Source organism: Macrobrachium nipponense, chromosome 22 (assembly GCF_015104395.2).
Source record: "Macrobrachium nipponense isolate FS-2020 chromosome 22, ASM1510439v2, whole genome shotgun sequence".
Classification (NCBI taxonomy): domain Eukaryota; kingdom Metazoa; phylum Arthropoda; class Malacostraca; order Decapoda; family Palaemonidae; genus Macrobrachium; species Macrobrachium nipponense.
In genome coordinates, this window is record NC_087213.1 from 19,359,061 (window position 1) to 19,374,896 (window position 15,836).

At 36.4% G+C, this 15,836-nt stretch overlaps 1 protein-coding gene and 1 long non-coding RNA gene across 3 annotated transcripts in view; one reads left to right on the forward strand and one right to left on the reverse strand.

Moving 5' to 3' along the window:
• The window catches only part of LOC135198519 (serine/threonine-protein kinase pakG-like), a 110,464-nt gene that overhangs the window by 39,848 nt on the left and 54,780 nt on the right, over positions 1 to 15,836 (forward strand). The window lies entirely within an intron of this gene.
• Positions 13,201 to 13,949, reverse strand: LOC135198352 (uncharacterized). Its single transcript, XR_010310761.1, has 4 exons — positions 13,881 to 13,949; positions 13,639 to 13,778; positions 13,409 to 13,491; positions 13,201 to 13,273 (listed from the first exon to the last, which is right to left on the reverse strand). It is a non-coding gene; the product is annotated as an uncharacterized LOC135198352 (long non-coding RNA).

Genomic DNA, 15,836 nt, shown 5'->3' on the forward strand with positions numbered 1-15,836 from the left:
TATTCAGAAATATACTTTTGTATCTCGTGAATTCTTCGGGAAAAGGTCTCGGGTGCAGCAGATCTGGACGAAGTGGAATTTTTTTTTTCTTACCTTGCAAAATTTCGCTCATGAGGATTAAAGAGTTGGAACAGGTGTACAGTCTAAAGAATCTCTCTCTCTCTCTCTCTCTCTCTCTCTCTCTCTCTCTCTCTCTCTCTCGAAGTGGGTTATTATACAAATGTATAGTGAGCTCATATTTCATTGTGTGCTGTCAGTGTGTTATGCTTCATTAAGGTAAAAGGTACGTCTGGTCTGCGTGTATTCGTATTTCACGAAGCATCAAATAAAATGAGTAAGACAAACTGGACTAATTCGTGTATTACGAAGCGCCAAAGAAACAAATGCATCTGGTAAGAAATAGCAACAGAGAAAGAGGGGTGTGTTGGGGGGGGGGGGGGGGGGGGGGGGGGGGAAGGGAGGGGCCGTTGTAAACAACAGTAATTTCTTCGCGAGTTGTTTGCTGGGATACATAGTTCCTAAACCATAGGCGAGAATTGGCGTTATACAAATTCTTCTTGAGATTTATAGCGCCCCTTTTTCCCTAGTTTGGTTGAAGGAGAGGAAATGCATTTGGACAATTGAAATATTTAGATAATAATAATAACAATAATAATAATAATAAAAATGCGCCTTAGTCAACATACAAAAAGGCAAAGTAACGAGAACTGAAGGGATAAAGCTACCAGATTGGGAGCAACAATCAAACCCGCATAGATGAGACAGGATTACAAAATACCTGGGAATAATAGAAGGAGGGGATATAAAACACCAAGAGATGAAGGACACGACCAGGAAAGAATATATGCAGAGACTCAAGGCGATACTCAAGTCAAAACTCAACGCCGGAAATATGATAAAAGCCATAAACACATGGGCAGTGCCAGTAATCAGATACAGCGCAGGAATAGTCGAATGGACGAAGGCAGAACTCCGCAGCATAGATCAGAAAACCAGGAAACATATGACAATACACAAAGCACTACACCCAAGAGCAAATACGGACAGACTATACATAACACGAAAGGAAGGAGGGAGAGGACTACTAAGTATAGAGGACTGCGTCTACATCGAGAACAGAGCACTGGGGCAATATCTGAAAACCAGTGAAGACGAGTGGCTAAAGAGTGCATGGGAAGAAGGACTAATAAAAGTGGACGACGACCCAGAAATATACAGAGACAGGAGAATGACAGACAGAACAGAGGACTGGCACAACAAACCAATGCACGGACAATACATGAGACAGACTAAAGAACTAGCCAGCGATGACACATGGCAATGGCTACAGAGGGGAGAGCTAAAGAAGGAAACTGAAGGAATGATAACAGCGGCACAAGATCAGGCCCTAAGAACCAGATATGTTCAAAGAACGATAAACGGAAATAACATCTCTCCCATATGTAGGAAGTGCAATACGAAAAATGAAACCATAAACCACATAGCAAGTGAATGCCCGGCACTTGCACAGAACCAGTACAAAAAGAGGCATGATTCAGTGGCAAAAGCCCTCCACTGGAGCCTGTGCAAGAAACATCAGCTACCTTGCAGTAATAAGTGGTACGAGCACCAACCTGAGGGAGTGATAGAAAACGATCAGGCAAAGATCCTCTGGGACTATGGTATCAGGACGGATAGGGTGATACGTGCAAATAGACCAGACGTGACGCTGATTGACAAAGTCAAGAAGAAAGTATCACTCATTGATGTCGCAATACCATGGGACACCAGAGTTGAAGAGAAAGAGAGGGAAAAAATGGATAAGTATCAAGATCTGAAAATAGAAATAAGAAGGATATGGGATATGCCAGTGGAAATCGTACCCATAATCATAGGAGCACTAGGCACGATCCCAAGATCCCTGAAAAGGAATCTAGAAAAACTAGAGGCTGAAGTAGCTCCAGGACTCATGCAGAAGAGTGTGATCCTAGAAACGGCACACATAGTAAGAAAAGTGATGGACTCCTAAGGAGGCAGGATGCAACCCGGAACCCCACACTATAAAAATACCACCCAGTCGAATTGGAGGACTGTGATAGAGCAAAAAAGAAAGAAAAAAAAAATAATAACCATTTAGAAAGCTATACTCGTACATCATTGTCCATTGAAGAAATGGCATTACGTTTGTCAATATGGCTGCCTGAAATGCGTAGCCTCCTAATTGTCATATGCAGTTGGTCATTATCCTTCTCAGCTCTCATAAGGTAGAAAATGGAACGTAGGGATATGAAATAAGACGATAAATAAAAACACAGACGGTAAGAAATAAACCACAGTAAGATTAAAGCACGTGTTGGTCTGTAGTGGTCGGAAATTTCAAATTGTTGTTTATGATTTAGCTGGCTGTGTGCCAGCACGGGCTCCTGCTCCTAGAGCAGCGCGTAAATTTTCATATAGAACCAGAAAGACACCGGATATGCCATGAATATGTTGAACAATTAATACTCATATATTGGCCATAGGGCCATTACGTACCGCCCCGAAACTAGGTCTAGCGTATCTATTCTGCACAACTGAATAGGAGGCAGCGGTGAGGGACTGGCCCCCGGGCTGGTCGACGGCAAGTTTAATAGTGGATTTTGTAACGTATGTCATCGGTGTTACACAGGAAGAAATGAATGTCGAGATAGGTAGAAGTGGTGAAAATGTTGGGGTAAATGAGTACACTCAGAACTTATGCCATTCACTCCTGGTTCAGCATCACAAGCTCCCAAAACATATCCGCCATTTTCATGTTATCAACATTACCTTGCAAATTATATTCATGAGAAGACGAACTTGAATTCGTCAGTGCTTACTCCCTGTCTTTCATTTACATTTTTTTTATTAACTGTATTTTTTCTTTTCCTTTAGGTATGTGCTGATATTGTGGCCGTCTGACGTACAAGGTATTTACTGCTTGAATTCTCTCTAGTACTTGGTGTTCGTATGTTGCAGTTTTTTTTTTTTTTCAAAACTTAGGATTATTTGTGACACAATATTTGGCTTTATTTTTTCAAAATGTCCCGTCAGCGATGAAACGCCATCGTAAATAAAGGTTATTTTAACAAGATTAAGGCCCCTACATGAACCCATGCAAAAATATTGTGTCAGGATCCAATCTTTTATCTTGCTGCAACACTTTCTGAACATTTTGGCTCTTTCTATTTCTTATTCCGTCTCTTTCAAACAAATATCTCACAAGGGAGGGGGGGTTGCCGTCAGTAGCTGCAAGCTCTTTCATTCCCTTTACTGTACCTCCTTACAATACCCTCTTTCCTTCATCTCACTTACCCAGCTATTCAGAAATTGATGTATATCGGAACTGCGAGGATTTCCTCTTGTTAACACCTTTTCAAACCTTTTACTATCAATTTCCGTTTCAGCGCTGAATGACCTCATAGGTTCCAGTGCTTTGGCTTAGATTCCAGATTCAGTTCAATTCATTTCAAACTCATATGAACTGGAGAGACATAATGCAGAATGAGACCACATATTTCATTACGTATTCTCCGACACCCGCCTGATGAGACACACCCCTCCCCCCCATTAGGCCCGGTCGAAAACTTCTTAATCCCTTTTTAAAAGTAGGCCGTCAGAAGTTCAGTGGCTTCTATACCATTTGCATGTAAATCACCTTTTTAATTTTCTTGTTTACATAGTTACTTCTTTCATTTAATTGTTTTATCCGTGTGGTTTCAAGTCAAAATTTTTTCTCTTTCAAATCTATCTGGGAGTTGCCTTTACTTCATAATTTTTATTATTCCATTATTATCATTGCAATTTATTGGTTGTATTTAGAAATATTTCCGATTTTTCAATATATTTTATATTGATATTTGATCATTTTTTTTATCCATGTTATTTCAAAGTAAAAATTTGTCTTTTTCAAATCTTGTATCTGGGAGTTGACTTTACTTCATAATTTTTATCATTCCGTTATCATCATTGCAATTTTTTAGTTGTATTTAGAAATATTTCCGATTTCTCAATATATTTTGTATTGATATTTGATCATTTGATGTTTATTTCTGATGTTCTCCTGATAATGTACCGAACTGTATATACATTTTTTTACTGTATGAATTTATAACGTCTTTGGTTGCCTGATACAGAGAATTAAAAGGCTTGGGCTGTGCAAATGTATTCTTCAATTTATTTTTAATATTTGTGCAATGTTTGATCAAATTGTTTTTTCCGACTTTGACGCAATTATTTACAATGACTAATGCAGATATTAGTTTTTTTGTGTGTGACAATTCGTTATTTTAAATTTTGTTTTAATATTACGGTTTAATTTGACAAAAGTATAAAAAGAATTTTGTCGTTTTAATATTACGGTTTAATCTGACAAAGTAATAAAAAGAGTTTTAGTCTGTTCCAACGCTATTGCAACTGAGACGATATGTTTTTTTTTATGTATTTTTACTGCGAATGTAAAAAAAAAATGTATGACAGGGAAAGGAAATGTTTAGGTGATACTTTTATTTGCAAAACTAATTTATTGAAATCATATCTGATGAAATACGGACCCAACCCACACTTTAGCTGTACGAATTTCAAGCTCAGATGAGTTCTATGAAAGTCTTAAAAATTTACTTCACTGTGCATATCTGTATGACATTTAATATGAGTTCCATCATATGCCAGCAAGCGCATATTTCCAAGTTTCCTAAGATGGATTTATTTTAAGTGAATCATTTTCCTTGTGGTTTTCGCTACATTGTTGTAGCCGTGTTTAGTTTATTCTTATGCATAATGTTGTTATATACGTTGTGTCATAAAGGTACAAGTTTTTACTTGATAACTTGAATTCGCTGACTCTAGTTCATACCGTTATTATCATCAGCCAATGCTAGGTATACTTTCTAGATAATATATAATGTTTTTTAAAAACTTGTAAGTATGAAGTTTATGTAACTTGAAGATAGATTTTATTAAGAAATTAATAAATAGAATTGTGTCTCAATATGTAAAGTAGATTATATTTATGAGTACTTAGCAAGTATTTGTAATGATTTATATATGTATATATATATATCTATATATATATATATATATATATATATATATATATATATATAATATATATATATATATATATATGATATTGTCTATATTCGTTGAATTTTGAAATAGTTCGCCATCTTTCCCATTAGCATAAAGCATCCTTCAATATCCCGGATTATTTTGTTGTAAATGAATTTTTATTTTCATCCTAATTCATTGTAAATGACGATGACTTTATGGATGAAGTTTCTCAAGCACCCTTGAGCAGACTCAAAAGGTTTTCGTTTAATTAACAGAAAGGGAGTTGATTGTATCTTTTATTTGTCATGGATAAACTGACCTTTTGAAAGCAGAAGTGGAAACTTATTCAGTTATAATTGCTGACAGTCAAAATATGGTTTTATTCACTTGCGTGTTTTTCGTTGTATGTGAACTTGCATAGCAGATGTAGTAAAGAATGAAATACTTTCGCCATGCGAGAATTTAGACCAGTGGTTCTCAAACCTTCTCGTGAGCGACCCTATTTGGAGCATATCAATCCTTCGCGACCGACGGTAAAGTAAAGAGAAGGGAAATGCACAGCGATATATACATTTTATTTAGGGAAAAAAAAAAATAATGTCCATATCTTTTCATTCTCAAAGCTAAACTAGTGGGATCAAGGGCACCGCTTTTCCCTTTCACAAAGATGCAAGGGAAGGATGGGCATACAATAAATAAGTAATTTGAGGTTAGAAGAAGAATGCAGTTAACTGAAATACACTGAAAGCACGATCATTTTCATGTGCCCTTGCGACCATCAAAATTGATCTGATTTAGAACAGTTGCAAGGCAGGATGGGTTTCGTGAATTTATCACCCCCAAATATTTGTATTCGAGTGAAGTGCAATTCCTTCTGCATTTAATATATATATATATATATATATATATATATATATATATATATATATATATATATATATATCTATATATATATGTATATATATATATATATATATATATTGTATATATATATATATATATATATATATATATATATATATATACTATATAATATCACAGCTCTTTAAATGCCCCCACGAAAGGGAGTACACATGGAGGTGGACTTGAAGGTCAGGTTGATTAATTTATTGAATGATTAAGTGGGTGCAACACATCAAAGGTCACCGACTCCTGTCCGTGAAAGATGCCAATGGAGAGAGAGAGAGAGAGAGAGAGAGAGAGAGAGAGAGAGAGAGAATAAATGCATATCAGCCTAATCACGAATTAGTTATGCTGTATATGCTTACGTAACACGTTTTGCCATGAATGTGCGCTTGTTATCACGTATATATTGATATCCATCTCACAGAAATTTGTACGTTCAAAGAGACGTTTCTCTAACACAAAAACCATACATATGACATGCAAATTAGCGCACATGCAATATGCAATATATATATATATATATATATTTATATTATATATATATATATAATGAGACATCAGTACAAGTGTGATAATGTTTTCCATTACCTATCATATAATACACGTTTGATTATATGTATACTTAAGTGTTATGCTGTTTCAAATGGACGTATTACCTCGTTTGATATTTTTTGTAATTGTCAACTGTTCAACTGCTATTCTTATTATATAGTATTATTTTGCTGTTGTATGTTTTTAGTTGAAACTGTTAGTTTTTGGAAAAGGTATCTCGTATGTTTTAAGATTTTAGGTCTTTCTTGGTTGCATACAATGTTAAATATTTTTCTTTCGTTAATAAACGCTCCATGAAGTATATATATCTATATCTATCTATATCTATCTATCTATCTATCTATCTATCTATCTATCTATCTATCTATATATATATATATATATATTATATATATATATATATATATATATATATATAGTATATTTATGCATATAAGTAACTTTTGAACTTTGCTGTGGGTGGCAAGAAAAACTGGTGATATAGATTTTTGTGCTTGCTTCATCCAGTATACGTTTTATGATGTATTGAAATTCTTTAGAGCTTCAGAATTTTATGAGCAATTTTATCGTTACTGCATTGGTCAAATATATCGCCAGAATGAGCGAAGGAATTCATTGTGGTCTTTAGATTTTATCATCGCCTTGATGATGATGCTAAATATTGATGTTATGGACATTTTCGGTGTTACTGATATCTAACTTTTGTTGGAGTTTTGACAAAGTTTTGAATGAACTTCCTTAAAACTAACTATAATTTTATTACTTTTTCCATAACCAAAGGTAAATTTTCACTTAATATGACTACAATTTTTTATTGGTTATTTTAGGGTTGTTTTACGTCTGTTATAGTAACTATTTACCATCGCAGCAAAGATAAGTTACTGACTGTTTTTACTTTTTTTTATTTTGTTTTATATTTTTCTCAAAATATTGTCATTGTCTTATATAATTCAAGTTGTCTTAAATAATTTAAGTGTATTTAATTTTGAGACATTATATTGATTCAGTTTAAGGTTATAATTATTAATTAAAATTTTGTGGAGCATATGCCAATTTTTTTAACAGCTTGTTATAACTTGATACCAGTTTTTTCAGGAGCCTGATGATGATTGTAGGTTTTGTCAATCACCTTATCTGAAATATAAACTGGGTCTCCATTATTCTTATTAAGGATTTCTCAGTGTTGCTTGCCAGTTTTAGCAACACTGAGAAATCCTTGATAAGGAAAATAAAGAAGACTATACAAAATCATTGGAGCTGATGCAGCAATCCTTTTTAATAAGATCAGTTTGAAAGAGGGTCTACTCCCAAGATATTATTATTATTATTATCATTATTATTATTATTATTATTATTATTATTTTTTTTTGCTCTATCACAGTCCTCCAATTCGACTGGGTGGTATTTATAGTGTGGGGTTCCGGGTTGCATCCTGCCTCCTTAGGAGTCCATCACTTCTTACTATGTGTGCCGTTTCTAGGATCACACTCTTCTGTATGAGTCTTGGAGCTACTTCAGCCTCTAGTTTTTCTAGATTCCTTTTCAGGGATCTTGTGATCGTGCCTAGTGCTCCTATGATTATGGGTACGATTTCCACTGGCATATCCCATATCCTTCTTATTTCTATTTTCAGATCTTGATACTTATACCATTTTTTCCCTCTCTTTCTCTTCAAACTCTGGTGTCCCATGGTAATTGCGACATCAATGAGTGATACTTTCTTCTTGACTGTCAATCACGTCACGTCTGGTCTGTTTGCACGTATCACCCTATCCGTTCTGATACCATAGTCCCAGAGGATCTTTGCCTGATCGTTTTCTATCACTCCTTCAGGTTGGTGCTCGTACCACTTATTACTGCAAGGTAGCTGATGTTTCTTGTACAGGCTCCAGTGGAGGGCTTTTGCCACTGAATCATGCCTCTTTTTGTACTGGTTCTGTGCAAGTGCCGAGCATTCACTTGCTATGTGGTTTATGGTTTCATTTTTCGTATTGCACTTCCTACATATGGGAGAGAGTTATTTCCGTCTATCGTACTTTGAACATATCTGGCTTAGGGCCTGATCTTGTGCCGCTGTTATCATTCCTTCAGTTTCCTTCTTTAGCTCTCCCCCTGTGTAGCCATTGCCATGTGTCATCGCTGGCTAGTTCTTTAGTCTGTCTCATGTATTGTCCGTGCATTGGTTTGTTGTGCCAGTCCTCTGTTCTTTCTGTCTTTTCTCCTGTCTCTGTATATTTCTGGGTCTCGTCTACTTTTATTAGTCCTTCTTCCCATGCACTCTTTAGCACTCGTCTTCACTGGTTTTTAGATATTGCCCCAGTGCTCTGTTCTCGATGTAGACGCAGTCCTCTATACTTAGTAGTCCTCTCCTCCTTCCTTTCGTGTTATGTATAAGTCTGTCCGTATTTGCTCTTGGGTGTAGTGCTTTGTGTATTGTCGTATGTTTCCTGGTTTTCTGATCTATGCTGCGGAGTTCTGCCTTCGTCCATTCGACTATTCCTGCGCTGTATCTGATTACTGGCACTGCCCATGTGTTTATGGCTTTTATCATATTTCCGGCGTTGAGTTTTGACTTGAGTATCGCCTTGAGTCTCTGCATATATTCTTTCCTGATCGTGTCCTTCATCTCTTGGTGTTTATATCTCCTCCTCCATTATTCCCAGGTATTTGTATCCTGTCTCATCTATGTGTTGATGTTGCTCCCATCTGGTAGCTTTATCCCTTCAGTTCTCGTTACTTTGCCTTTTTGTATGTTGACTAAGGCGCAGTTTTCTATTCCAAACTCCATCCTGATGTTCCCAGATACAATCCTTACAGTCTGGATTAGGGTATCTATTTCCTTGATGCTCTTACCATACAGCTTGATGTCGTCCATGAACATCAGATGGTTGATTCTGTTGCCTCTTTTCTTGAGTTGGTACCCGGCATCCATCTTCTGTAGTACTTTTGTCATGGGAATCATGGCTACTACGAAGAGTAGTGGGGACAGTGAGTCGCCCTGGAAGATCCCTCTCCTGATATTATTATTATTATTATTATTATTATTATTATTGTTGTTGTTGTTGTTGTTGTTGTTGTTGTTGTTGTTGTTCAGAAGATGGAAACTATTCGTATAGTCACAACTTGTGCAGTTCAACTTTTCCAAAAAGACTTAATGCCAAAATCAAATCTAGAGCCTTGCTTTCCAAGAAAAGCCTTGAATATGCAGGATAACGCTGCAATTAGACAAGTCAATTTTGTGTTTGTAATCATAGATCAAGTCAGTGATAAATATTAATATAGTTTCGTTGCTATTTTGGCCCAAATGATTTCATTTTGGCTTCGAAGATCGTGGCAGTTACGATATTAGTAAATCCAACAGTGAACCAACACAAAAGAGATAGAATGGAATAACGATTGAAAAGAATTTAAAGAGCAGGGTTAGGGCATGGAAGGAAAACTTCAAAATTCCTATGTAATTTTTGGAGCGTCCTCCCTGCTCCTCCTCCTCCTCCTCCTCCTCCCCCCTATGTCCTCATTTGGCCCATCTGTAGGGCACCGTTTGTGTCAGTTACAGTTTAAAAAGTTTCTTCGATTATAACTTTTGCTTCCGCTCTGAGAACCAAGTTTGACGGTGCTTCTGAGTGAGAAAAGTTGTTCTAGTAGTATTGATTACCGACATACTTAACCAACCCACACTCCTCTCTTGTGCTTTATAGCACGTGGATTGTGATGGTCAAAAGAGGAATGCGATATTTGGGGTTTACTTGAGCCGTGGATAGTATGTCACTTGTGGGGTAGGGAGGCTGGGGGAAGGCTGGGGAGGGGGTTGGATATGGCACAAACGTTGGCTTGCAGATAGTTAGGACCTCTGGAATGTCGTGGACCTGCAGTTTTCGTTGGATTTACGCACACTTTAATTCATGTGATATTGCTGTTGCCTGCACGGACTAACATTCACAAGCTGGGAATTTTGACTCTTAACTATAAAAAATCGTTGTAAAATAAGAGTATCTTGTCGCTCCATTGCAAGATTATAAGTTTAACATAAATATAGGAAAGGGTATCTTTCACTCTACTGACAAGCCTCTTCGCTAAACTTTTCTTTGTCGTGGGCAGCCTCATAGCTTGTAAGCCCACTGAGCGAACGCTTATATATATTTCTTGTGGACTAGATTTTGTGGATGGTTAGGTGAAATATCAACACTCATGAAATTCATTCTGTCTTTGCTTTAAAATTTAGGGCGCTATCCTTAAAAAAATGTTTTGTATTGCTTGATGTTTTAATATTATTTCCTTGACTATATACTTAAGACATTTGCATTGGAAATCCATTACTTGACATTGCATCAAAATTTCTTTGACTATAACTGTTATCACGTTCTCTGTCATTGTCAGCTCTATCCTCGAGAAACCTAGAGCAAACCCGTCAATGTATACTGAGAGAGAGAGAGAGAGAGAGAGAGAGAGAGAGAGAGAGAGAGAGAGACTTTTTTTTTTTTTTCTTTCTTTTTGGAAAAAATAATTTAGAAAATGGAGTATATCTAGTTTTCGATTAAATGCGATATCTTCAAATCCGTCACCATCTGTCAGCACGAAATGGTACACTTGACTTGCCAAATACATCATTGTACACGCTTCAATATTCCGTATACTTTGAAGTAATTGTTGACAGGTGACTATTTGCATTAAATTCGTATCCATTGTCGTTAAAATATGAAGATATTTTGAGCGGCGTCGGTGTAATTCATCGTAATTTATGGTAATTCGTAAAAGGCGCATTTCTGCATCGTTTGAAGTAAGAGGTCATAATGTCACTCGGAGCCTTTCATGCCAAGATTTATATCGTCAACAAAGTTAAAATATGAAGGTTTGGATTTATTTATTTAGAAACGTTAAGCCCGTTAGGCTAAACAACAGAAAGAAAGTTTATAAATATAAACACGTAAGTATGTCACGTCAGATACTTTCATATCTAAATTGTATATGATTCATATCTGATCATATACACGAGCAGTCGAGCACCAATTTCCATGATTTAATGTAGTTTCTTTTATACGGTTTTGATGCCAGGAAAGTTGGTAATTGATAAAACCACGACATTCTTAGAAAAATCAGCGAGTTTTTTGTTTTCACCATTGCGATCTCTATAAGAACCGTAAATCATATGTGTTGATGGTTTCATATATATATATATATATATATATTATATATATATATATATATATATATATATATATATCAGGCAGTCCCCGGGTTACGACGGGGGTTCCGTTCTTGAGGCGCGTCGTAAGCAGAAATCGTCGTAAGCCGGAACGACACTTGGAAATATGCCTTAAACTAAGAAAAAGTTAGAGACCTTACCTGTGTGACATGCAAGTAGATTGCATGATGTGTAGTGTGGTTATTCCAATGGCAAAGGATGGTTCTTGAAGGTATAATTTCTTTATTAAACTCTTGTGACACTAAAAAGCACAATGTACACTACACTTAATCCTTAGGGTATACACTAAACACTGTCACTATACGTATACACATGCATTGCACACTTTGTTTAGATCCTGGAGTACACTAAAATCCCAGTCTGGTAGCTCTGGAAGGTAAAGTATAAACACAATTAGTACAAAATACTACACAAAAGTCCTGAATACAATATGTAAATTATAGATATCAAGAGTAAAAGAGTTAATGTATGTTAATTAATTCCTTACTTTTAGTTTAATTAATAATTCCTTACTTTGAGTTATACTCAAGAGTAAAAAAGTTAATGTATGTGAATTAATTCTTCCTTACTTTTAGTTTAAAGTTGTCCTGCTATGTAACCCTGGATGGACAAAAGTCTTATGTGGCCCCATAGCCTACACATTCAGGGGGTTCTGGAATGTACAAAAAATAATTAGTATGTCAGTAAGTACTCTATGCATAGTAAGTTACATACAGTAATATGCACCATACAGTGGTTTAATAATCACATTATATAACATGTATAAAACTTAGTTTAATGTATGTTAATTAATTCCTTACCTTTAGTTTATATTTTACATTCATCGTAACCCTGGATGGACAAAGTCTTATGTGGCCCCATAGCCTACATCATTCAGGGGTTCTGGAATGTACAAAAGATAATTTTGTCAGTAAGTACTCTATGCATAGTAAGTTACATACAGTAATATGCACCATACAGTGGTTTAATATTGCATATTGTAAATGATTGGTCTACACCCCCTGTTCAGCAGGGAGTGTACAGTATGTAATTCCATGAGGGACCTTGATCACTGATCCCATGTGAGAGATCTTGGTCACTTAATGTATGTTTACTATACTATGTATAATTCCTTACCTTAGTACAGTAGTACATAGTTTACAGTTGTCGTGCTATGTTATGTAGTAACCCTGGACAAAGTTTTTATGTGGCCCCATAGCCTGCATCATGGAGGGGGTCCTGGTTTTCTGGAATGTACCAAAAAGTATCAAAGTTAAGTCATGTTATGTATGTTTTAGTAAGTTACATTACAGTAACCATACGTACAGTGGTTTATAACATGTACTACTATGTACATAATCAAACTTGGTTGGAAATTCCTGTAAAAAAAAGTTTATGTACGTATGTAATATGTACTACTGTATGTAAAAACCTTACTGTTCATACTTTGTTACACTACATGTTACATGTGATACGTATACTTTCCTGAAGGGTTTTTCCATCCAAAAAATGGTGCTTCTACTTGTAGTTATCCCTTGATGACACTTGTAGTAACAACCTGGAGTTGTGTGAAAAATGTTGGTTCTGGAAGGAAAAAGTAACAAAATTAGTGTACAAAATATACACTACAGAAAAGTTGTGAATGCAATATGTTAATTACTGTAGATATATCAAGAGTGTACTACTAAAAGAGTTAATGTATGTTAATTAATTCCTTACCTTTAGTTTATATTTTACATTCATCGTAACCCTGGATGGACAAAGTCTTATGTGGCCCCATAGCCTACATCATTCAGGGGGTTCTGGAATGTACAAAAAAATAATTAGTATGTTAGTAAGTACTCTATGCATAGTAAGTTACATACAGTAATATGCACCATACAGTGGTTTAATATCACATATAACATGTAGTATAAAAACTTAATTTAGAAATTCCTTACATAACTTACCAACTTTTAGTGAGTCTCAAAGCTGTTACCTAGGTTGTGGGAGATGGAGGTGGAGGTGTAGAGCATTCATGATAAGGATGCATTCCAAACCTAACTTCAGTGTGCTTTATCACAGATAACAGGCTAGGATGATGGGCAGTCTGGAATGAAGAATTAATATTAAAGGACAGTATGTAACCACTTAGGTGTACAAAATTTATTGTACGTATGCAAACATTAAACACAACTGAGGAATTCCTTACCTCCAGCAAAATGAAGACATGTAGGCTATGTAGAGGTCTGGTTTATGTAAGTCACAGGTGCATGCCTGTCTGGAATGATAATGTAATAGTACATATGATTATAGTATGATATGTTACATACATAACATGGTTATTACATATGTAATATTAAAAACATTAATAAAAAAACTGTCCTTACCAAATTCTAGTGGTTGGCTTGCTTACTGGGATGGTCATATGGTACATGAGAGTGGGTGGCTGGGCTATGGTGGGTGGGCAGGTGCTTGGGAGTCTGGAATGATAAAAAATATATAAAATGATAGTTACTACTACTGTAACTACTGCACATGTTATTACTGTTTGACATATGTAGTGTGTAATACGTATGTTCAATATAAAAATGAAGAATTCTTTTACCTGAAGGAATGGGAGAGGTGATACTACTCGTATCAACTGATTGGGCTCTGGGGAGGTGATACTGTATCAACTGATGAGGGAACATCTACATCTGGAAAGAATGATAGGGTACATAAATATATTATAAGGTGGATGTAATTGTAGCATATGTACACTTTTAATAAAATTTCTATTAGCAATTTATAAAAACATTTTATACCAAATTTGTTAAGGATTCCTTACCTGATGTATAGGGCGAGGCATCAAAACCATGGAAAGGCTCAGGGTCATCTGGGTCACTGTCACTATCAAAGGGGTCTGAAATCGGAAAAAAAAAATAATAATAAGGTTATGCAACATCAAACACATTGTACACTATGTAAGTTAGTGTACGAATGTATGTAGGGTGTAAAAACAATTTCCAACATGAAAATGAGAAAATGAAATTGCTTACCTGATTGTACACGTGCAGGTGGGCGGGCTGATACAGAGGGTCCAGGTACAGGGGGATCTGGAACTGAGGGGGATCTGGAACTACAGGAGTACAGGGGATCTGGAACTGTCACAGGTAGTACAGGGAGATCTGGAACGGTGTCAGGGAGTAAGTACAGGATTCATGGAACTGTCACCACTTCTGCAATTAAAATTACAAATGATGAAAATTAATGAAGTTACAATTTACTCTTACATTTAGTAGTTGTTATTAAAAAATTAACAACATTTTAATATGTACACTATGTAAACACATAAATTAGTAAAACAGTTCAGAATTCCTTACCAGGACTAGGAGTGGGAGGTGGTGGTACTGGAGACTTGTGAAAGAAAGTGTCAAGCCTGGACTGCACACTTCTCTTCGTCTGCTTCTCCTTCATTCAGGGTCTCCTTGTAGAAAGTCACCAAATCCATGATTCCTCTCTTGATTTTGTCAAACCTAGAAACGTTAGGGTCTTCTGCCTCAAAAGAAGCCGCCAAGGCTCTCTCCAGATGAGTAAAACCCTCTGACAAGCCTTTCACAGTTAATGACCTGGGTTTTGGCTCTGGTGCCGCCTCCTCTTCCTCAATCATTTGTGTTCAAGTTCTAGTAAGTCCTCTGCAGACAATTCCTCTCCATGGAAGCCAGCAGCTCTGTTACATCATCAGGTTCAAGATTCTAGTTGCAGCCTCTTGCTTAGCCCTACGATCTTCCTCGTCACAGTCTCGGACGTCTTCTGCCTGGTCAAAGCCTTCAAAAACTGTGCACAAACTGTGGACACAGTTTCCTCCAGGCCCCATTTAAAGTGGTCGTCTTCACCTCGTCCCAAGCACTTGCAATGTTTTCTTCACTGCATCTGCAATGTTGTAGCCCTTCCAGAATTGCTTCAGTTGTCAACTCCTTGTTAGCTTCTATGGCCCTCAAAGCAACACGTATGGTCCTTCTAAGGTAGTAAGCCTTGAAATTTGCTATTACTTCCTGGTCCACTTGGCTGTATCAGCGACTTGTGGTATTGGGTGGGAGGTACACCACCTTCCACATTAGGATGCATGTCGCTCAAATTTGAAGGGTGACCAGGGGCATTGTCCAGGACTAAGAGGGCCTTAAAA